The sequence below is a fragment of the Engraulis encrasicolus genome, chromosome 3 (assembly GCF_034702125.1).
Source record: "Engraulis encrasicolus isolate BLACKSEA-1 chromosome 3, IST_EnEncr_1.0, whole genome shotgun sequence".
NCBI classification, from domain to species: Eukaryota; Metazoa; Chordata; class Actinopteri; order Clupeiformes; family Engraulidae; genus Engraulis; species Engraulis encrasicolus.
In genome coordinates, this window is record NC_085859.1 from 45658339 (window position 1) to 45681907 (window position 23569).

Consider the following 23569-nt stretch of genomic DNA (forward strand, 5'->3'; position numbering starts at 1 on the left):
GTAAGTTTTGGAACATTTCATATAGATTTTTCCATTTGGTGTTTTTTCTACTTCTAGGACCCAAAAAAAAAAAAAAAAAAAACCCGAAACAAATCCACCTGTTTTCCATTTTTTCGAGATGGCTGCCATTTGTTGTAGAAGTTTCACATTAATGCCGTTTTAAAGTTCAATTGAACTGTTTTATAATCCCGGGGCATACATTGATAGAACCCAAATTATTTTCACTGTTTTTTCCTTCAATTTTTCATTTTTGTGGCAAATCCAAGATTTTAATTTTTGATGTCCTATAAAGCCATGATTGACTTTGTTTTGGAATATTTTGTTACATTAATGTGAAAGTCAGCCATTACAAAACTAAAGCCCATTACAAATCCAAGAATGGAAGACATTTGTTTAGCAAATCAACATTAATGTTGCTTCAGGTCTATAATCAATAAATGATACGCTACTCTACTCTGACCATTCCTTTTTGATTCGAGCACAGAGGATGTCCATGCTGGTCCAAATGATTGTGTCCACAACATTTGCTATGAGTCACTTCATGTACAAGTGGCCTACCTATTATGCGTGCTACCTGTCCGTGATATGCACATTCACTGGATTGGCTGCCTAATCGAGGCAAAAAGGGCTACAAAAGTTGCTTCAAGTCGGCCTCAAGCTTATCTGAGCTGTGAAACGTATGTTTTCGATTCGGGATGTGCTTCCTCCAAGCCAACATCTGCCATGCTCGCTGCTCAAGAACTGGGGCTTCTCTGGCAGACCTCAGAGAATATCCTCACTGTAGTGATGGGGTCATACCCTGAGTGGTATGGTTGCCTACGGTAAGCCCACTCTGTGCTTCACACGCTCGGAACGTCCCCTCATATAATTCCCAACTTACTTTAGGCCTTCTCATCATGGTGTCTAATTATTAGGCTTCACCCATCCAGTACATCCATTGACATCACGTCGCTGTGGTCTGTTGTGGCTCATCTTGGTTTGCATGCCTGTTGGCCGCATACAAGTCATCCCAATCTGAAGCCATGTGTAGTGAAGAAGAGGAGAGTGGGCTTCCACACGACTTGGAACCAGGCCTTCTGTTTTTGAACCCAAACCCAAAGTACGCCCATAATGTCATGACCAAGGGGGCTTGGCTGTCCTCCCTGCTGTCCTTGGTCTGTCCTCTGTGTTTCAGGTTGCAAGATTGGCAGGTGCGCTACTGCTGATTGCCACAACTATATACATTGACCTTTGTGAGACCTTTGGCAATCATGAGGACCGTATAAGTGGCAAAAGGGTAATCTTTTATGAAAATATTGACATAAAATGAAAAGAAACTGTCTCTCCCTCATGATTGCTGCACATCATGAAGGTGTTCCTCTTTGCCATTATTGTTTTTTACAGTTGTTCAATAAATGAATTCATAGGATTTTCTTTTATATTTCTGAGCAGTAGCGAGTTTAGTTTGAGGGCAAAGGCCAACTTTTTGCAACTAGCCATTGCTAGCCGACTGTGCAGCACAAATTGACCAGTGGTGTCCCCCCAAATTCCAGATCTCTTCCTATGAACGAAACATTTAATGTAATGACAGTTATTTGCCTATCAAAATATTTATACCAATAGGCGTACAAAATAACACAATAGCTTATAAACCTGAAAAATACCAAAGGTTCATATTTTGCTACAATTTTGACCATCCTGGATTTGCTTCTAAAATTGGAAACAAGATGTTTTTGTGTTTCGAGGAGGTCCTAGAAATAGAAAATAACAAATTAATCAGGGGCCAGCTCAGATTTGGAGGAGAACACATCACTTGCCAATAGAGAGTAAGCTTACTCAATCGTTTTATAGATGTCATGTGAATTTTTATATTAAATTTTAAATGATTTTTGAAAAGTTCATGTAATGACTGACTGAACGGTCCTGTATACATCAAGATATTAAAAATACAGAAAAAAAACACATGACTTTTAGACCTCAACACCAAACTGTCATTTTTTGCTATATGTATGTCAGCCTCTTGGATTTTGGTTTCTAAAATTGAAGGGGGGAATATTCATGTGTTTTTGTATCCAGGGGGTCCAAGTAGAGCTAAAAAACACCAATTTCCAAAAATGTATATGACATTGTTTCCTCCATTACATTCATTGTGTTAGAATCTGCTGCTATCCGCTCCTTGGATTTTGGGTGTTTCCACGTCGGAAAAAAAATGGAAACAGGTGGAGTTGAATACTATGGGGTTGTAGTTGATAAACACATTTGGAAAAATCTATATGAAATGTTCCTAAACCTCTTTTTTCTGACATATCCACCTGCACTACCTGGGGAAGGGCCCAAAAACCCCAATACATACAATGTAATAAGGACCCAATTCTGGGGCCCCCTCTGTCCCTGAGCCCAGGACAAGTGACCCTGGCTTTTTTCCCCACCTGCCCCCTCCCTGCAACTGGTGTGGTGCGCCATGCTCTTTAGGATTTCCACTGCATTGCATCATAATTGTTATCTACCGTATATGTGCTTTGCCGACCACCTGTGAGCCATCCACTGTGAACGAAGGATCAAGGAGTGTGGCTGTCAAGTCAACATCTTCCTCAAGGTATTTTTTGGCAGACAGCAACCAGGGGTGTATTAGCACCAAATTTATTCCCCTTGTCGTGTGCCAAGCTCCAATGGCGCCCCATTTATAGCAGAGATGTCAAAAGTAACAGTAGAAGTAAAAGAAAAGAAAACATGGTTCCTTCCAACACAGGTAACTTATCTGAGTACCCAGTAGACCTGTGTACTTACGATCAGTTGACTCTGCTCTGGTTGGATTAACTTTATGGTGGGTTCTTGTTAGGTTTTTAGTGTTTTTCAGTAATAGCAAAGTCTACCTAGATCTACCGCATTATGTACAATGGAGTAAATCGTGTAACAGGTATGTAACATCATGTATGAGCTTTATTCTTATACACCATGAATTTACTTTTAATTTTAATTCTGACACCTCTGGTTTATAGTAGTTTTCCAGCAGTTCTGGAAAAACGCTCCTTTCCCATCTCCCCTCAAGTTAAATAATTGAGTTTATTAAAGCAGACAATCCACACACTTCAGCTTTTTCTGTGCAGGGTTCTGGGTGCCTTTCTCAAAAACCATAGTTCTAACTATTCCATTACTACTTTGTTGTTGGCAAAACATGTTTTGCAACTTCGCTTTCGAGAAACACACCCCCGTAAGCTACTTAGCATAAAAAAGCCCTGCTGTGCATATTGTTTCTCTTTGTTCCTTTCCATATAGAAATTGCACTGAATCCTGCACCCTCTAACAGATACGGTGACCCTTCACCCCTCAAATTTTAGTTTGACCTTTCTCCTCCTCTCCCCGAGTCCGGCATGTATGGTAATCTGTTCCTCCAAACTAACATACGTATATAAGCAGACCCATTAGCTACAATGACAACATGCTAGTGTACGGAGGTCTTCTGCCCTGTTCTCCCCCTCGGGTGCGCAAACCTGCAACCTCGTCAACTACACTCGTTTGGAATGGGAAGCCAGTTCCGAGACCGCATGACTAAGGAACCAGTTCCCCCGCCCAACGGCATGTGGCACTGTAAAGCTTGGAGGGAGGTTTACCTAACGTTCCACCGGCCAACTCTGCTAGTTAGGCTCTGTTACACCTCTCCCCCTTAACCCCGCACTCCCATCCGGGTCCGGCACCACGTGACGCAGGTTTTCTTCACCTTTTCGTCCCCTCGGGTGGCAAACCTCGACCTCGTCAATTACATCGGTTCGAAATGGGAGGCACAGTACGATACTGCTGAGTAAAGGACCATTCCCCAGCCCATGACATCACACTGTATTAGGTTTTGGGAAGATGGGGTTTAATAACGTTCCATGCCAACTTTGGGCTAGTTAGCCTCCGTTACCTAGTTAGGAGCTATTAACTAATCCTTAACAACTTCCTACTTTCCCTCGGGATCAATAAAATAATGATACTCTACTCTCTACATAACCGTATCAGTGGATAGCTGGTAGAAATAGGAGAGGTGTCAAACTTGAAAGGAGCAGGGAGTGAGAATATTTCAGATAATTTGGAGTGGCGTGGGTTTAAGACGTAAATACAGAAACATCTGACTCTCCCGCTGTTTAGGTGGGGCCTTTTTGCGATTCAGAAGTCTCAGTCCGTCGTTCTTTACTCTCGATTTTGAACAGCCTGGGGTCTGCAAAATGCTGTCCATCCACCATGGCACTCCAATCGCCTTCCTTAATATTTGTTATCTATGTCCCCTCTCATCCATGCGTGACATCCACTGGATTGCGGGCTGAGCGTGGAGGGAACGTCATGGCTGTCATCTTGACCTGTTAAATGTATCCATCTATGTATGTATGCATGTACGTGTCTAGCAGAATGAAAGCTCACCTCAACACCTTTTTCACTTTCAAAAGGAACCCGTCAGTCCAAGTCTTCAGGATGAGCATGGTGTCAGAGGCAGTCCAGTGATGCATGCTGGCCGTGCTTCACGTGGAGGAATACAAAAAGTGTATGGTGGTCAGAGGTGTACCGTCTGGGAATACAAAAAGTTATTTGAGAAAAAAGACAAAAGGGGATGAAAAGGCTGTAAAAAAATAAATAAATCTGCGACACATGTCATGAGGAAGATTTGTTAGGGGAGAAACTCAAAAATATGCCTCATGTTGCACACACAGCTGAATTCAATCACTTTCTCTCTCAGCATGAAAGTAACCGCAGAGATACACCAGCGGCGATCTGAGCGAGTCGAGCGACGGAAGTAATTGACTTTGTATTGAGTCGAGAGACAAAAGCGATTCTGGAGACTAGAGCGATTTGCGCGACGAGCGCGACAATTTGAAGTTGAATCTTTCAACTTCTATGACGCGGTTCGGCGACAAGCCGCACAGCCAATGACTGTATAGAGGTCGTGACCGCAGCCAATGGGAATGCTGAATGCTTTGCGTTTCTGCCTGTACGGACATACTCTAGTCTCCTCAATCTCTCGTATCGCTTGCTGCTACACTCTGTCGCTTGAGTCGCGTCGCCGCTGGTGTATCTCTGCGGTAAGACATCTAAATGGAGGTTGGGGCTATGCGCTTACTGAGGGGTTCGCAATGCTTCCCAATTGAAGTTAAAATTTTCACAAATGTTCCAGGCCCACCTCAAACCCAATTGGGAGGGAAAGTGGAAAACAGCGATCCTAGCGGTTACGTTCCAAACACCAGGGCGACCCTATGGGGGGGGGGGGGGGGGAAAAACGCCCATAGACGAGTTTTAAAAAAAAATCCCACAAAGAATATGACTAGGAACTATAACACCAGACACATTTTTTCAGCGTACACATAGGATGAACCCTCTGTGAAAATCTGAAGTCATTTTTTTGCCCTTTTAAGAAAAATAGGAAAATGGGTGCCAATCTGGTCGGAAACGACTACAGCTCCCAGCAAATGCTGTGCTTTCGCGCCTCGTTGACAACACAGAGAAACAAATGAACGCAAGAACGCCGTTCTTCGCATAGCTTCACATTCTTGTAATCCCTGTGAGTTTACACATTGTCTTCTTATTAACATATATACAACGCGATCTTTTGGTTTGGTTTTAACTTCTCTAGTAAATATGAATGCTTCTGTGTGCGAGTAAACCACCTCTCTGGCTCATGTTTGGCTATGCTAATTTGGGCTAGCTAATTACATGGAAGTAAACACGTCACACCTGCTCAAGTGTAGTTCTGTAGTTAGCTTTTTAAGAATATTAACCTCAGTTCAGATCAGTGAAAACCGAACATTACCACCTGATTCGATAAAACGGGCCAACATTGCTATAATAGACTGCCACTACTTTCTACTTCGTCGTCAGGGCCGAGATGTAATTTGTCAGAGAAAAACCCCCATTCATTTGTTGGCAGGGCTTGGAACTTTGCCACAGGGGGCGATGAGATTACTTTCCTCCCATAATTAACTAACACTCCAAATAAAATCGTCAACAGCAAACACACCACAACACACACAAACACACCACACACACACACACCACCCACCACACATACACACACACACACTCTTTTGATTTTTAGAAAACTATTCAGTGCTTACCTTGAAATCACCGTCATAAGCACACACACTGGGCACCCCGGCCCGCAGTTTGAGAATCACTGCTCTAACTCTAAAGGGGATTCATACTTGGCGTGACTGGCGCGACCTCCTTCATTACTTCACATCGCGACGATGGTCGCGGCGCCCGTCCACGTGACCCCAAAATGACGTCAACACGCTGTGACGCGAGCTGCCGTGGCGCGAGTTCGTGCACCCCACATTTTTTGTAACCTTGGCGTGGCGCCACCAGCGACCAATGTAGGTAGACAAAGCAATTGAGTTGCGGAAAAGATGCTACAGCCTACTGTAGGCTACTACAGAAATGGATTCTGCATCCATTTTGAGGATAATAAAATGTCCTATGAGAGTTATTTTATCTCCTCCCTTAAATGTTGTTCAGTGAAACAATTGTTTTACTTTGTTCAGAAGCAAGTTGTGTTCGGCGATCTATTTATATAAATTCTGCCACCAGAAACAATGCCTCCCTCACATGGTCTTGGAAAGATCTCTGGCAATGTAAGGCTACAACAAAAACTATGTTTCATGTGGTAAGTCACAAGTCAGACGTTCAGTACCCTACAGCAGCCGTGTTTGGCTTTCTATTTTATACATCCGTAGAACCCAGCGCTGCGAGTTGCGAAAGATACTGAAGTTTTCTTCCTCTCATGAACAGCAGAGGGCACTTCCGAAAATGCGAGCGAAAGCCTGTTTAAGTATGGCTAGTCTGGCGAAGTGATGACGTCATTGATGGTTCTCAAACCGCACCAAAGTGCGCACCATGAAGTATGCAGAGCCCTTAACCTTTGCCTCCTCTCCTTCCCAGACACATCTTCACATTGACCCAGCTGAATCAGAGTGCTTCCCTCTCCTCGATCGCAGCGTGTTTGGGATTTCACACCTGGTATTTAACACCTGTAATTAGCAGATCTCCATAATCATCCAGCCAATATGAGGTCTTAGAGACCTCGCTCTAGTCTAGCACGACCTCGCACACACTGCCAAACATGCCCACACGTCTTGAATGTAGTGTTAAAATGTAGTGGTTAATTCAACACATAGAGAGTACAGTGGGGCTAAAGACGAACTGGGTGTTAAATCACCTCTCAAAATGTTTAAATTAACACTGCATTTTATTTTACTGTGAAAGGTCTTCTGAAATGTTGTTGAATGAGGTTCATATGTCTTTGGCTGCTGTTCAGCAGTCAGTGTAGTCCAAGGGCCAGATTAAGATGTGGCTGTGGTGTGACACCCCCCCCCCCCCCACACACACACCACAACACACACAAACACACCACAACCCCACACACCACCACCTGTCCCCGTAATGCAAATGTTGTGAGAAATTTACATAGACAGTGTCCATAAGTGCAATCTAGGCAAAATGTCTACCAATTGTACTCAAGACAACAGATGTTTTTTTCAATATTGCATCTTGTCAAAATTTAGAACATTTTTTACTTTTGTCCGATCAGGGGCCCTCTCGCAGGTGGGGGCCCTAGGCTGCAGCTATATCTAGCCTGTGGGGCCCCCTGGCTGGTGAGGGCCCCCTTGGCTGCAGCCATATCTAGCCTGTGCATTGATCCAACCCTGCAAGTAATATAGTGCAGTTCAGTGCAGTGTAGGGCAGTCTGTCTGGTACGTTTCCTGCAACACAAACCTTTACTACGCCATGTCAGGGTTGATCTTTTCTAGGAGCGTAATGAGGATTCATTACTTTGTGAGGGCCTGGCCGCTATACGCGGGAATGAAATTTCATGGGGGACAGTAAAGCCTGGGCAGAAAATGAAGCACCCAGTAACTGATTGTGTGATGTTATGCATCATTTGGCAATTTGAAGAACCCCTAGTGTTGGCCAGAGCTTGCTGAAAGGGAAACGAGAAGGCTGATATACAGTGCGAATGAGAGGGGACATTGGTTTTCCTGGAGGAAAAGCAAGATTCCTTCTGAATGACCCTTCACAAATAAATATGAGCATGTTGAAGCAAGATCGTTTTTTTGCATGACCATTCAAACATAGCCTTAATATGATCATGTATGACTACAAAAAAAAAACATACAAGAGAAGAACAAGCTGAAAATCATTGGGGCCAAGTAGGCCTATGTCAAATCCAGCTCATGGTTGCAAAACTGACTGGCTGCCTACAGGATCGGACTATATAGAACCAGTAACCCTGTCAGATTCTTAAGGCCAATTTATACTTATTGGCGCTGATGGTTGCAGAGCCTGTGCAACCGTCTGTGCGCGACCATGACCCCCACGCAGAGGCTCTGCAACCATCGTCGCGTGCCTCAAGAAAATCCTGACCACACGTCAAACGGTTGCGAAGGTCACAGAGACAAGGCGCTGTGATTGGTCGTCTTGCTACTTCCTTGTTCTCGTGGCGGCACAGTTCTCCGGTCGTATACGAGAGCCAAACTGTCAATATTCTGTGAAATACCAACGCTTTCTTTCTAGTGTGTGTAAATAAATGAAGCTACAATGACTGAATTAGTAAGTAACAAACAAACAATACACCAGTTTAGCACTATGTGCCACAAATGTGGCTAACGACATGAGACCTCGTGCGCAGATCTATAATCTATATAGCAGTGGTTAGCGACCAGAATCAACGGGCTCCGTTGCTGAACTATAATCTGCCCTTTACCCTCCTCGGCAGGGCCACTGATAGCTTAGTATGGCCCCAGGACAACGTTATCTGAGAGGGATCCCCCACCCATTATATACAATGTAATACTCACCCCTTCCTGGGCTCAGCAGGGCTGCTGACCGCGTTGTCTGGATTCAAGACAACATTATCTGAAAGGGCCCCCCCCGATATCCCCAGACCTAATTCTGCCGACCCCGACCTCTTCACCCCTTTCTGGGCCCGGGACAACTGACTTCCCCAAGTTGACTTCCCTGTTCCACAGGCTGCCGCCGAAGCCGTGGTGATCTCAGCATGTCAGTCAGTCAGTCAGTTCCTGCACTGCCGTAATTGGGGTGAAAGCCATAAGTGAAAGAGAGAGAGACATGGACAAGGTGCTGCTCAGTGCCCTGCAGGAGAGTTGTGCATGACGGTGTAGAGTGGTAGACACAACTGCCAGATGTCTTTTTTGCTGCTAGGTGCTGAAGCAGAGCTGCACGCACGCACGCACGTACGCACACACACACACACGCACAGACACACACACACACACACACACACACACATACACTAAGGACATACACACACACACAGACACACACAGACAGACAGACAGACACACACACACACACACACACACACACACACACACACACACACACACACACACACACACACACACACACATACACGAAGGACATACACACACACACACACACACACACACACACACACACACACACACACACACACACACACACACACACACACACACGTGCGATGAAGCAGTAGTAGATGTCTTTTCTGCTGCTAGGTGCTGAAGCAGAGCCGCAGGGTCCTGCGATGTGCATATGGCATATGGAGGAGGAGTAAAATAGACAGAGATGGAGTAAACTGACAAAAGGAAAAGCGGAAAAGAGCCCTGTGTCTACGTAGTTCATTGTCTGTTATCTTTGAGGTGAAGACATGGATTTACACTGAACGGGGGTGACAACATAGTAGTGTACACACGCACACACACACACACACGCACGCGCGAACACACACACACGCACGCACGCACGCACGCACGCGCGCGCACACACAAACACACACGCGCACACACACACACACACACACACACACACACACACATTCACAAGATGAGGCTGCGTGAATGAAATTCAACATTTGAATGGTTGTTATAATGTGGTTTGTTTTTATTATTATATACCATTGTCATGTGGATATGTAATTGCATATCAAGAAATATAAGTTGATTTTGGATGTGAAGCTAATGTCTTTTATGTGATGTTAAGGATCATCATCTTTCATCAAAGTCTCACAGGGAGCAATCCTTGTTGCAGTCTCTTCCTTGTAGAGATCTACGTGTGTGTGTGTGTGTGCGTGTGCGTGTGTCCTTTGTGTATGTGTGAGCATGTTTGTGCATTTCATGTTGCAGTTTCTTCCCCTGTAGAGGTGTTTGTGTGTGCATGGATGCATGCTTGTGTGTGTGTGTGTTGTGTGTGTGGTGCGTGTGTGTGTGTGTGTGTGTGTGTGTGTGTGTGTGTGTGTGTGTGTCCATGTGGTGTGTGTGTGTGTGTGTGTGTGTGTGTGTGTGTGTGTGTGTGTGTGTGTGTGTGTGTGTGTGTGTGTGTGTGTGTGTGTGTGTGTGTAAGTGGAGGGAAACCAGTACAAGTACCAGTACAGTACTATTATTATCTTCTCATCTCATTGGAGACTTGAAGGGGTGGGGGGTGAGGTGGGTGTGGGAACATGCTGAAAGACAATTAGAGAAGTGTAAAAGGCAGCAGGCAGTGCAGTCGCTACCTGTGGCTGTGTTGTCCATGCAAGCCAGGGCCGCTGCCAGCTTTGGTTGGGCCTGGGACAAAGTAAACTGAAAGGGCCCCCCATCTAAAAATACGTAATGTAATGAAAACCCAATGATGGGGCCCTTGTCTCCCTGGGCCTGAGATGACTGACCCCTTTGTCAAATTCCCTGCCTGGCTGTGTTGTCCATGCAAGCCATGGCCACTGACAGCTTCAGTTGGACCTGGGTCAAAGTAATCTGAAAGGGCCCAATCAGGGGCGTGGAAGTAATTTGTGGGCCCTATGTACAATCAGCTCCAATGGACCCCCCTCCAGCCATATGTCTATAAATATGGCTGTCTATATATATATGTCAGACACTGTGCCGGTCCCCAATATACAGTACATGGGGCCCTGGTGACTCAGTTGAACTTTGCCCCCCTGTGTGACACCCCTGGGTCCAATACAATGTAATGAGGAAACAATTTCTGGGGCATCTTTCTCTCTAGACCCAAGACAACTGACCTGTTTGCCTCACCCACCCACCACCCCCTGTCAATTTCCCTGATGCCTGCTAACACACACCCTAGGGAGCTGGTGACATTTCATGCAATAAAATGTTATGGTTCCTGTTTTCAATACTTGACAATCGTCTCAGTCCGTCTGTTTCATATTTGGCTATTGCATCTATCGTATAGAATACGTAGCTACATGGCAGAGTTGAAAATAAAGACGGCGAATGTTTACATTTTCTGCTGTTGTTTCTTTCTCCTTCTGTTTTCTCACTATAGGTCAGAAAATGCCTCCTCGTGGGGCTGAACATGTTTTGCTGCATGAGGGATTGGGCTGACTTGAAGTGTACTGTACTGTATGTGCATTGCCCAGGCATCCAGGTGGTGATCCCCAAAGTCATGTTTCTTTAACGATGTGCCAGCGACACGGAGGAATGATGCAAAATCACCTGCACTTTCACACCAAAGATGGAAAATGTCATCCACAACAATGCAGGTGGAGAGTGGAGGGATTTGGAGTGTGGCTTGTGTGTGTGTACGGTGTGTATGTGGATTGAGGTTTGTCACAAACATTACTCTTAGGTGGTCCAAAAAGACGTATAGCCGTACATTGGCATTCACAAGGGGGGGGGCTGTAAAAGACAAAAACAGGAAAATATGGCTCATTTTATGCCTTATGCTGCCCGTATTGTGTCCTGTGAGATGTCATTAAGAACATGTTCGCACAGTGACAAACACTCCCCGTAGGCTAGACGCCAGAGAAAATTCAACTCTCTCTCTCTGTCTCTCGCTCTTTCTGTCTCTGCCAACCCTCTCTGCACACACAGGTACCTGTCTGTATCTAGTTGCACTGTTGTGACGTTTGTGAAAGAATCAATTCTTTTGAACGGCTCCTAGCTGAGGGAGCCATTCTACCATTTATTTCCCCAGCTAATTTTCCGTTCATTTTAAGCATGAGACCTCCACGTGAGTACTTTAATTTTGGGGATTTTGGGGTGTTTGTCTCAGACAGAGGCAGAGACAGTCTTCTGAAGGAGGAGGACAATCAGTTGTTGTTTGGACAAAATGACCTACAGGTGGAGTCAAAAAGGCTATGAATAACTTAACTATGAATAAATTATTAAAACCCATTCAGAAGACCCAGTTTTTTTTAACGACTCTTTGAAAGGAAGAAACTGCTTTGATTCAGATCATGTCAAAAAGCCATAAGTCCCATCTCTATCTAGTTACATGTATTTCCAGTCAGCATTTCAATGCTATTAGTCAGTCGGAATTTCGTCTTAGGCAGCAGCACTTCTGTTTTTCCTAGTACACAATAAAAAAAATCTGTGTTAATATAACAAGCAGAGAGTACTCTGGGACCAAATACAGTCTAGGAGATATTAAATTGACTCCCTGAGTGTTAATTTAACTCTGCATTTTTTAAAAATATGTATACGGCTGAGCTGTCTACTCTATAGAGACACTGGCCGTCAAAACATGACACTAATTGACATCCCCGCTTAAAAATTGGAGTGCAACTGTGTCCAGGCGATGACAGCAGATGCGTCCTGTCTGCACACTGAAAGGAGATAGGACTGAAGGCTTGCTATCTTTGGTTTAATTAGGCATATGTAATGTAGATTCGGCGCCCTCTCTTCCCGTCGTAGCAAACATTAAACCCCATCGGTGGGATGGATCTCGTATGCGCTGCCAGCGCTGTATTTATTCGCAAAACAAATTACAACAGCCTAAATATTTCAGCAACTGTTAGGGGGGGGAGTTGTGTTTTTGCCTTCTCACGAACCAAGGCCTGATCGATCGTCTCACCAAGGTCCCCATTTAATCAAGTTTTATGTGTCTGTGTCTGTGTCTGTGTTTGCCTCTGTGTCTGAGTTTGTGTGTCTGTGTCTGGCGTTGTGTGTACTGTATGGTGTTGTGTGCTTGTGTATTAGCACTTGTATGCTTTAATGCATTGGTTGATAACCCCCTGGAGAGGGGAGGGTTAATTAGAGGGGACTCCACTAATTCTACTGCTCATTAAAGCAATTAGCCTGCACTGTACGCCTGATGCAAATTACCAGAAGATACTGAGGCTATTGATCGCCCACACTCTTCTCTCTCTCTCTCTCTCTTTCTTTCTCTCTCTTTCACTTTCTCTCTCTCTCCCTCTCTCTAACTCTCTATCTAACTCTCTCTCTCTCTCTCTCTCTCTCTCTCTCTCTCTCTCTCTCTCTCTCTCTCTCTCTGTCTTTGTCCTGTCTTTGTATCTGCATGAAGCACCACAGCCACTGGAGGCAAATCAAAGACGTTTCAAACAGCACCAAATCAAAGGCAATTGTTTTGATGCACGAGGCGGGAGTTTGACCACTGAATGTTGCTGGGGGTATCACTTTTGTGCTGAGGCCAAAAGAGGCTGTTGTTGTTTTGGTCTCTTGATTATCTCCACAGGTTGTGTGAAGTAACTACGCAGCGGATTTAGCAGACATTATTTTACTTAAGAATTAAAAGTAGCCTCTAGTGAAATAAATATAGGGATGGCTATATAAGGATGGCCACATAAGTGGGTCAGGCCCTGGAAAAAAGCCACAATGGTTTACAATGTACTTACTTACTGTACCTTTATTACTGAAGTGAACGGGCAATGCAAATTGAGATATGACATGATCTAAGCAATTTTAATATGTGAACTTTGTGAGCACCGGGAGTTTATCATGTTTCCATTTGTGATCAAGATACACTTCAAAGCTGGTAATGCATCCAACACACAGTAGGCTACATACTTAATGCACTCAAGATGCACTTACAAATCTGCAAACATGTGAGAGGTACTCACACTTCTGTGACAGACTGTACTATACGTGCAGGGATGACAAGGGGGGGGGAAAGGGGTCAGTTGTCCCGGGCCCAGGGAGAGAGGGAGCCCAGCGATGGGTTCTCATTCCATTGTATGATTCAGTGGGGGCCCCATTCAGATTATTTTGTCCTGGACCCGGCCAAAGCTGTCAGCGGCCCTCTGTTCCTATAAAACATAGTGTACAATATATACATTCGAGAAACTGTGCTAACTACGTAATTATGTGATATCCGAACAATGTGTCCCTTTTTAAACAGATGACCAGGCCAATACACACATTGGCATAGCAACACATGTAGACGACTGCCTGTCCCATACATTGACTACATCCCTGCATGCCCTGCCACTGCATAGAAATGGAGTGCCTTTTGCGTAGGAGAGGGCATATAAGGTATCCCTTATAATATAGAGCCTTGGTCCATTGCTCTGTGGTTGGATACATCGCTGTAATTACCCATATTATACAACACCTTAGAATGTGCAGGCTTGAACTATATTAGTAGAATGACTACCGAGGAGGATGGTCGATGCCAGTGTTGAATTTATCATTTTAATCCTTGTGCAATGTGCTTCTATATCATTAACCTAGCTGGCATATTCCACACGAGCTGAATAAACCTTCTCCGGCAGACTATGGCCTTGACGTGCCTAAATACAGACACCCTGACCTGAATATCCAGCCTGCCCAAAGCTTTATTATCCTCATCCAGCACAGACAGCATCAAGCACTGAAGTACTTTCACTTGAACCTGGATACCCTAACCTAACAAACTATTTCAATGTTATGACATTTAAACAGAACACGTATAATCCTGAGCTGCTCTTGAATTTGAATAATGGATAAATATACAGCAGTTGACATTGCACAAGAACACTTAGTCATTTGATGATGGATATTCTATGGAACTGAAGCAACTACCATGTTCAGACAGCAGTAAACATACACTGTGTGTGAAGTGTTTCCTCTCTCACAAACAAACACATCCGTCATTCCGTTTACGGTAGATGGATCTGAATTGTGAAATTGCTGCCACTGCTCCAACCATTGATCAGAGTCAGTGTATTTTACATAGGCTACAGTAGGAAGTATACACACAATCATGTAGCTCGGAAAGCAAAGGCACTACTGTATTAGTGTCAACGATAGTGTCAGTGTTCCGTGGCAGAAAGTTTTTTTATTTTTATTTTTATTTTGTGAGAGAGCCCCATTGACTATTGAAATTCAAATGTGTCTCCAGCTCTTGTGTAGCCGATCTATTCCAGGGTAGAAGAAGGGAAGATAGATAGGCTTATAGGCTAGTTGGCTGCTGTTCAGGGGTCAGTGGCAATGTCATGTACGTGAGGATTTTGTCAGCCCTGAGCAGAGATGAGATTTCATCAATGACAGGTGTTTCCTGTGCTCTGTCTTCTGATAAAACACTGTGTCAATCACCCGTCGCCTGACATCTAACAAGGCTGTCTGCAGCTTCGCCTCTAAGACACCGCGTCCTAGAATTGTAATTGCGTAACGCGGAGACCATGCAGCGTTGCTTTTTTCGGTATTTTGAATGTTTCTCGGAGGGACCGTTGTGCTCTTTTCAAATTCAAATTATTTTTTTACAGACCGCAGTGTTACCTAAACAAAAAAGAGACATTTGTTTAAGGGGTCAGCTGTCCCGGGCCCCGGAAGATGGGGGCCACGAAAATGGGTCTTCATTACATTGTATGTATTGAGAGGGGGGACCTTTCAGATGACTTTGTCCCAGGTCCAGCAAAAGCTGTCAGAGGCCCTGCACGTCCTCGAATGTTAATTGCGTAACAGGGAGACCATGCAGTGTTGCTTTTCAGTATTCTGAATGAGGTTTCTCGGATAGACTGTTGTAGCTACTCTTTTCACATCCAAATGATTTTTTAAAGACATGCAATGTTACTGTACCTAAACAAAAAATAGGTTGTTGTTTATTCTCTCCTATTATGAGTATGTGGCAGCCTTTGACATTAAGAGGTCCGTTTTAATGTCTGGCAACGCCCCCAACCTAAATGTTATAATCTCAGTGCTTCTAGAAGGGGAAGTTCATAATGATTAATTTTCAAAATGCGTAACTCTTGAAACACAGCTCCAATGCCATGTTCACTCAGTTTCACTTAAAGCATTTGATGGTAAACTGACTGAATAGCTTTATTACCACCTTGCTGAATTGTTTTAGCATGGACGAGTGCCTACTCAAGTATGACAAAAAGGAAAATATGAACTGCAAGACTTTGTTTTAACACCTGTCACTGCAGCGTTCTGCAGATGAATTAACAGGTGAAGTGGGTGAGATTGGCAGGCTAATTATATCTGCAATCTGAAAGGCGTCTTGCACACAGTCAGAATGTGCAGTGTTAAATGAACACTTTAGAGAACCCTCTGGTACCTAATAAACTCTAGCAGATGTTAAATTGCCTCTCTAAGTGTTGAATTAACACTTCATTTTACCCATGGCTGCCTAAATGTGCCGCTCTACCTGTGGAGCGATAAAACTTATCATGGGGAACGATTTTATGTTCCTCCATTCGTCACATATTTGCTCGAGGTTAAAAGCGGTTTCGTGTTCCGAACGCACTCTGCTCCAGGAAATTGGGTCCAGGGCCGGATTAAGGTGGCTGGGGGCACCTAGGCTACAGGTTGCTGTAGGCCCCCACGGAAGGTAGATTTTGGGACAATATTACATAGACAGTGTCATAATTCCAAGCTAGGAGTGTAGGATGGCATGTCTGCTAACTGTGAGAAGGAATTTTTCAACACTGCATCTTGTCATAATCACGCAGTTGTTCATTTTTACCCCTTTTGGCCAATTGGGGCCCCCCTGGTATGTGGGGGCCCCTAGGCTGCAGCCATATCTAGCCTGTGCATTAATCCGGCCCTGATTGGGCCCCACTGATCAACTCCCACGCTGCAATTTCACTCTTCAAAGGGGGCCACCTCTTTCCCACACATTCACAACTTAAAGGTTTTTAAAGGAGCACTCCTGCCAATTTAAATATGCTGTTGTATTGCTCACGCTTCCCTTGACTTGTCAGTACCTGGTGATGCTGCATTTTTTGGCTCAGCCCTTTCCGAGATCTGAGCTATTCTAATGGGGGCAGCTGTTTGTTTACATTTTTAAAAAAATCTTAACATAGGCCTACTCCAAATATTTTTCCAAAAGGTATCGCTGTTTGTAGTTGTCTGCTGATGTTGGATAACCTTTTGGATGTTATTCATATTCCTCGTTCCATATTTGCTCGAGTTTAAAAGTGGTTTCGTGTTCCGAACTGGAAATTGGGCCCCACTGATCAACTCCCACACTGCAATTTCCCTCTTCAAAGGGGGTCACCCGGCCTTTTCCCAAGGGGGTCACCCGGCCCGTTTACAACTTAAAGGTTTTTAAAAGGTTCATCACTGCAAAACACAGCACGATGGAGAGCAAAGGGGAGTTAATACCGTATAGGACACATCAGGGAAGCACAAAATCATTTGTGGAAGTAGCTTATGCACAGTAACATGTTCCACCCACTAGACCTCTCCTCCACTCTCAAGAGCCTCTGTTTGAATATTTAATGGAGAAATCCTGGGATTTGGAAGATATTTATAAACACTGTTGGATTGGCCCATATCTCGTTCCTCACACACAGTAGAGGTGATTAGTCTGAAACACGTGTAAGTAGTACAGCATGTCAGGAAGCGTGTGGGGAAACCGTGCATGTCAATGATTCTCATTGTGATTAATGGAGCTCTGCCTCAGTATGCAGATGCAAAGCTGCCTGCCTATGAAGATATTGCAGCCAGAGCACCGCCAGTCTATGCAGTGAGTTTGTAGCCTTGTGTTAACCCTTTACAGGGTACATGAAAAATTTCAAAATTAAAATTTTCATTTTTTTTTACTTACACTTCACCCGGTACAGATGAGCACCTGAGTAACATTGTTTGCACTGTCTCCTGAGCGCTTCAAGCCCTTTAAGGCGGATTCATAGTTAACGTAACTGGAGATAACCTCATTCATACCTCCCTGGCGACGATGGCGTGCGCTCAAGATGACGTTACACGCCCTTACGCAAGCTGCCGCGGCGTGAGGTTGTGCACCCCACATTTTTTGTAACTTGTCATGCGCCACCAGCGACCATGCAGGTAGGCAGACAAAGCAGGAGTGATCTATGTTTTATTGTGATAAGTCATAAGCCAGACGTTCAGTAGCCCTACAGCAGCCGATTTCGAACAGCAGAGGGCACACTTCCGAGAATGCAAGCAAACTCCTGTAAATGGCGCTTTTGACTATGAATGGTCTGCCACATTTTAATGGTTCTCACGCCAAATGCGCCACATTACACACGTAAAGTATGCAGAGCCCTTTAGTGTCTTCTCAATTTTTCAAGGTTAGATATGCTGTTATATCCTGATTCATTTGATATAACACACTTAATTGTACACCCTTGTAGAGAGACATGGGACATGTGTAATAGGTGGCAAAGTGATCAAATAATGTATAGTCACTCACCCTATTCAACATTTGGAGAGTTCATATAACATAGATTGCATTTGGTCTCAGAGTACTCTCTCAGAGATGAATTAACACAACATCTTTCCTATCAAGAAGTATGTGGTCTTGAATAATTAAAATATGAACTAAGGTTTTACAAACATACTGTACACAAGAAAGGTTTCTTAGTCCTAATAAAGGCTTTGGCAAGTGTATAAGCTAAAACATACTGTAAATTCAGGTGGGCCAACTTCTCATATTCTCTTCTGTTTTGTAATGTTATACAGTGCCTATTTTTGCTGTTGATTTGGAACCAGAGTCAGGCCTGGCTTCTGGAATGAAAAAGCAACTATTGCAGGGTCAACAAGAAGACAGTGCCCCTTGCTATTTGCTGAATGGCACAGTTTTACCGTTTGGCCTAAAAATAACACGCTCATGACTTGAGAAATAGCCAGTGTAGCCTGGATATGTCCCTAGAAAAAGGCTGCCACTCTGTAAACTAGTGTCTTTTTTGATGCTATAGTTAACAACACCTTCTATGACCGTTGACATGACCATCTGCCCATGAAAACAACAACAATGCGTCATGCATCGCCTGGATGGCTTGTGGGAATGCAGTATGGCCGGTATGCCTTTTCTCACAGACATTGGTGACAAGAGCTGAGACTGCACCAATTGCATTGCAGGTGTGATGTGCACACCATTTTGGGATCTGTCGAAAAAATGATCCTTGTCCCATTTCGTAAGGTGAAGCATTACACAGAAGATGATATCATGGCTTAGGAACATACATGTACCAACAAATAAAATGAAAGTTATAAAAAGAAAATACCACCAGTGGGAACTGTACATACAGCACACCACAGCCCCCCAGGGCCACTGACAGCTTTCACAAAGTCATCTGAAAGGGCCCTTTACCCAATACCCAATTCTGGGCCCCCTATCTCCCTGGGTCCGTGGCAACATACCCCCTTTCCCCATCCATATAATATATATAATTTAGTGAATAATTAACTCATGATGAACAAAACATTAACAAATGTTTGTATGACCTAGTAAGTTTTATTAATGCTTCATTAAATATCTACAAATAATCAAGATTTTACAAACCTGAGTATTTATTATTCATTTACATTTTTTTTTAAACGTTTGATAGATATAAATTTTCCACTCATTTACAGATTATTTTTTTCCATCATTGGTTAATTATTTACTAAGTCTTTGTAATGCTTTTTATGCATCCCTTTTTATAAAGTGTTACTGACCCTCTCATCAATCTGAGCTATGTTACAAGCCACTTCTCAATCTGGGTTTAGGGCTAGGAGATGGGTTAGGGATATGTTACGTTACAGCCTTCAGATACACTATATTGCCAAAAGTATTTGTGTGACAGATTGGCCTACACCCCTCAATCTGACTGATTTTGGTCCTTTGTCTGTGATTGGCTGGCCCATTACTGGCAGGACTTTTATGTTGATAAATTTAGTTTTTGGACGTGACGTGGGTCTCTCTTTCCGCCCCGCTGTTGTTTTGCCGGCAAAGGACGCCGGCTGGCGTGTGAGCTGCTGCTAGCTGTGATCATCGTCCGGTAGATTCGGTACCTTCAGCCATTCTTGCGTGGAACTGCACTCCGCTGTGAACTGGCGTTCACTTCGCGCTGTCTATACTGCACCGGTGTGTACCTCTTTGGTTGGTGTGTTGCCCCATCATCTGTGCCCTGTGGCAGGCCTGATTTGTGGTGCTTACGCCGGCTTTGGAGTGACCACAGGGGTTTGCCCCTGGGTACCTGACTGCAGTCAGTGGATGTGTGTGGTCCAAATTGCGATTGTTCCGAACCACGGCCTACTGCCATTGGTTAGCCTAGCCCCCCCACCCCCCCCCCCCCCCTTTAAGAGTAACACCATTGCCCTGTCTCCCCCGTATTGGGGGCGGTTCGTACGATTGAGTGTAGCCTCCCTCCTCTTTCGCATAGGTGCCGTGCGTGTGTGTGCGTGGTGTGTGTGTGTGTGTGGCCAGTGGCCATATTGCTCCACATAACGACCCGTCTGTGGGTGTCTAATAGGGAGCAGTGCAATATTGTCTTTAATACAATTCATCCATATTGTATTTTGTAATGTATTAGTATGTGTCCCTTTGCATCACCACTGCATATTTGCACATTTGTATTCACCTGATTATTGACCAGTCTGACTATTGTATTTGTGATGTGTATGGACTGAAGAACTCTCTATGGAATATGGACTGTTGTATGCCAATATGGTCCAGCTGCGTCTTGTCCAGCTAATACCGCTACGCCCATTCCTCCTTACTAGACCGCCCTCACAGTAACGCCCCTTTGGCTGTTCAAGTTTCTGAAGTCAGTGACATGCTGCCGAATGACAACACAAGCGCCGCGCGGGACTTTTTAAAACGTCTGGATGGATTTCGCTGCAGCGATCACTCAACTGTCGGTAAGATTTCGATATTATAAATGCATGAATATACATAACGGTTACTTTACGAGATGACTTTCAGTCGGAGGGCGAACATTTAACCACCTCGGCTCACCAACTAGCGGTTTTGGCTAATGTATTTTTAGCTTCAAGGCAAGCTAACAGGCCGCCCTTCGTCAGTTTCAGATGTTGTGTGTGTATTTGTCATAATGTACAGTACTAAGTTATGGGCAGACAAAGCAACTATTATTCCTGTGTAATTACCATTCTTGTGACTACTTCACTGCATATATTAAGCAGGAAACTGCCTTTGGTTCCCAAATATGAACATCTGTTGCCCTTCATACCCCACTACAGGCTTCACTGCCTGGGGAATCTCTGCTAGTTTACTATTTCCAACCTTGTAGCCAGCTAGCCAGCCTGGTCAGAATGGACAAAGGCAGCACATCTCAGAATCTTGTTACGATAATGTGAATGGAGTACATCGTTATGTGTAAGGTAAGACGTTAACATGACAAGGGTGAGATGAGGGATGCTAAGGGCTAGCCAGACTAGAATAAAAGTTAACTAGGCCTACTACGAAAAGTTCATTCATAAACGTTTTGACGGTCTTTCGAATGGTTATCGGATTGTGTGCTTGCTTGCTTAAATATCATAAAGTTCGCCACAAAGTGACCACGAAATGATCTCCCTATTAATAACAGTTTCGTGGTTTGTTACTCGTTTGAATAAACGTATAGTTTTGACATCCCTTTCAAACGACACGCGGATGTTTTGAATTCAGAATGTTTGTTGTACCACGAGCTATCACGAAATTATGCTGTATACCCTTAAGCAAATTAAGCACTGGGCCAAAAGGTGTTTATACAGTAGTTTCTTCCTGTGCTGCGTTGTGCACGTCTGTTTCATCATCTGAGCTATCAGTTGTGTTTCTTTGAAGCAAAGATGTATAGAATAGCACTGAAAGTCGGAGGTGTCATATTTGTTCAACCTGGTGTTAAACGTAATTTCAATTCTTGACCAGTGCATGTAAAGAAATTGAAAATAAAACCGACTTGACTTGACTTGTCATTGGGTCTGATTTTAAATGTGCCATATAGTTCAATGTGGGAGCAGGTTCACACACTAAATAAGACACTAAGGTCAAGCACAAGCAGATTAAAAAAAAAAAAAAAAACAACAATTCTCAGAGCAGATTAGAGCTGACGTTTCAGGTTGCTGCCATCAGAGAGTAGTGACTTGACCTTAGTGTCTTTAGTGTGCTCCCACATTGAACTCTACTTTTTGGGTCCATGCACCTACTTATTTCTAAACATCTAGAGCGCAACAATACCCCTGCCTCCTGATGTGCCATATAACCTGTATCTCTCCAAGTGTGTGTGTGTGAGAGAGAGAGAGAATGTGTGCACGCAGATATAAGAAGTTGGGGTTGATGATCCACATGATGGTGATGGACCAGGACAGCTCTGGACCTCCTGACTGGCAGCTCCATCCTCAACATCTCTTCCTGCCCTTCACACATGTGCAGGTAAGGCCAATTTTTAAAAACTCACTGCATTGTCTGAGGCAAAAGTAGGAGAAAAGGAGTGTGCGAGTGAGTAAGTGAGAACCCGGTCATTATACATGTGACCCTTAAAGGGCGTGTGTGTGTCCTAGAACCAAGACAGTGGCAGTGTGTGTCTGTCTGCCTTTGGTTAAGGGTATCTTTAAGATACTACCTTGTTGTGGTAACATAATTTTGCTATTTCTGACAGGCAGCCAGTTTTCTGAAAGATGGTTGATGTCAGTACGAACATGTTGTGATGGAGGCTTCCACCTGAGCTGAACACAGAAACTTGCACACAGTGGTGAGTAATCCACTGAATCTGTTTTGTTCTGCACTAGACCAATAAGTATTTCATACAGTAATTCCTTCATGTGCTGTGTTTATTTATAGCAGAACTTGTGTATAGAGGATAATACAGAACACTGGCACAGTAGTAGTGACCCCTGTACAGGCCAGAAGCTCTGTATCTCTTCAGCCTGGTGTTCTGCATCAAAATGATGGGTGTGATTTTTATGTAGTGTATTCTATGTATACCCTCTCGTGTGTGTGTCTGTGTGCATGTGTGCAGATGGAAGCAGTCGTTCTTGTTCAGCATCGATATGCCAGTAATGGGTTTGATGAGCCAGATTTTTATGTAGTGTATTCTATGTATACCCTCTCGTGTGTGTGTCTGTGTGCATGTGTGCAGATGGAAGCAGTCGTTCTTGTTCAGCATCGATATGCCAGTAATGGGTTTGATGAGCCACAGCATGGTGATGGGCAATCAGCATCAGGACCAGGGCAGCTCACAAGGAGAACCTCCTGCCCTGCCTCGTCATCCTCAACCTCCCATCCCCTGCTCTTCACACATGTGCAGGTGAGGCCAACCTCTAAAATGCACACTTGGAGAATAGGCCTGCATCCGTGCCTGCGTGCGTGCCTGCGTGCCACACTTTAAGACAGTAGCAGTGTGTGGGGGGGCGTGTGCACAAGCATATGCACATGGTCATGTCATGGTCATGTCTTTCTGTAGGTAGATAGGGGGTGCTTGTTTTTGTCTTTATTTTCATTCATAACATTAGCATGCCTTTTTTTGACAGGCACGGAGCCAGTTTTCAGAGGGAGGGCTGATGACACCAGCAACTTTGGTTCTGAACCTGATCAACCCAGCACCAACCACTGTGCCGCTCCTCCTCTGCCAACTGCACCACATGGCTCCACCATCTCAAAAAGGCACAGACACTACTCCACTTCCTGCGAAGGATGAGAGAAGAGCTGACCGCCCCACACCGGCACTCACCACCTTCTGCAG

General features: G+C 44.3%; 1 long non-coding RNA gene across 1 annotated transcript; it reads left to right on the forward strand.

Moving 5' to 3' along the window:
* Positions 1-21345: 21345 nt before the first annotated feature.
* Positions 21346-22951, forward strand: LOC134445457 (uncharacterized). Its single transcript, XR_010034261.1, has 3 exons — positions 21346-22260; positions 22487-22579; positions 22847-22951. It is a non-coding gene; the product is annotated as an uncharacterized LOC134445457 (long non-coding RNA).
* The last annotated feature ends 618 nt before the right edge of the window (positions 22952-23569 follow it).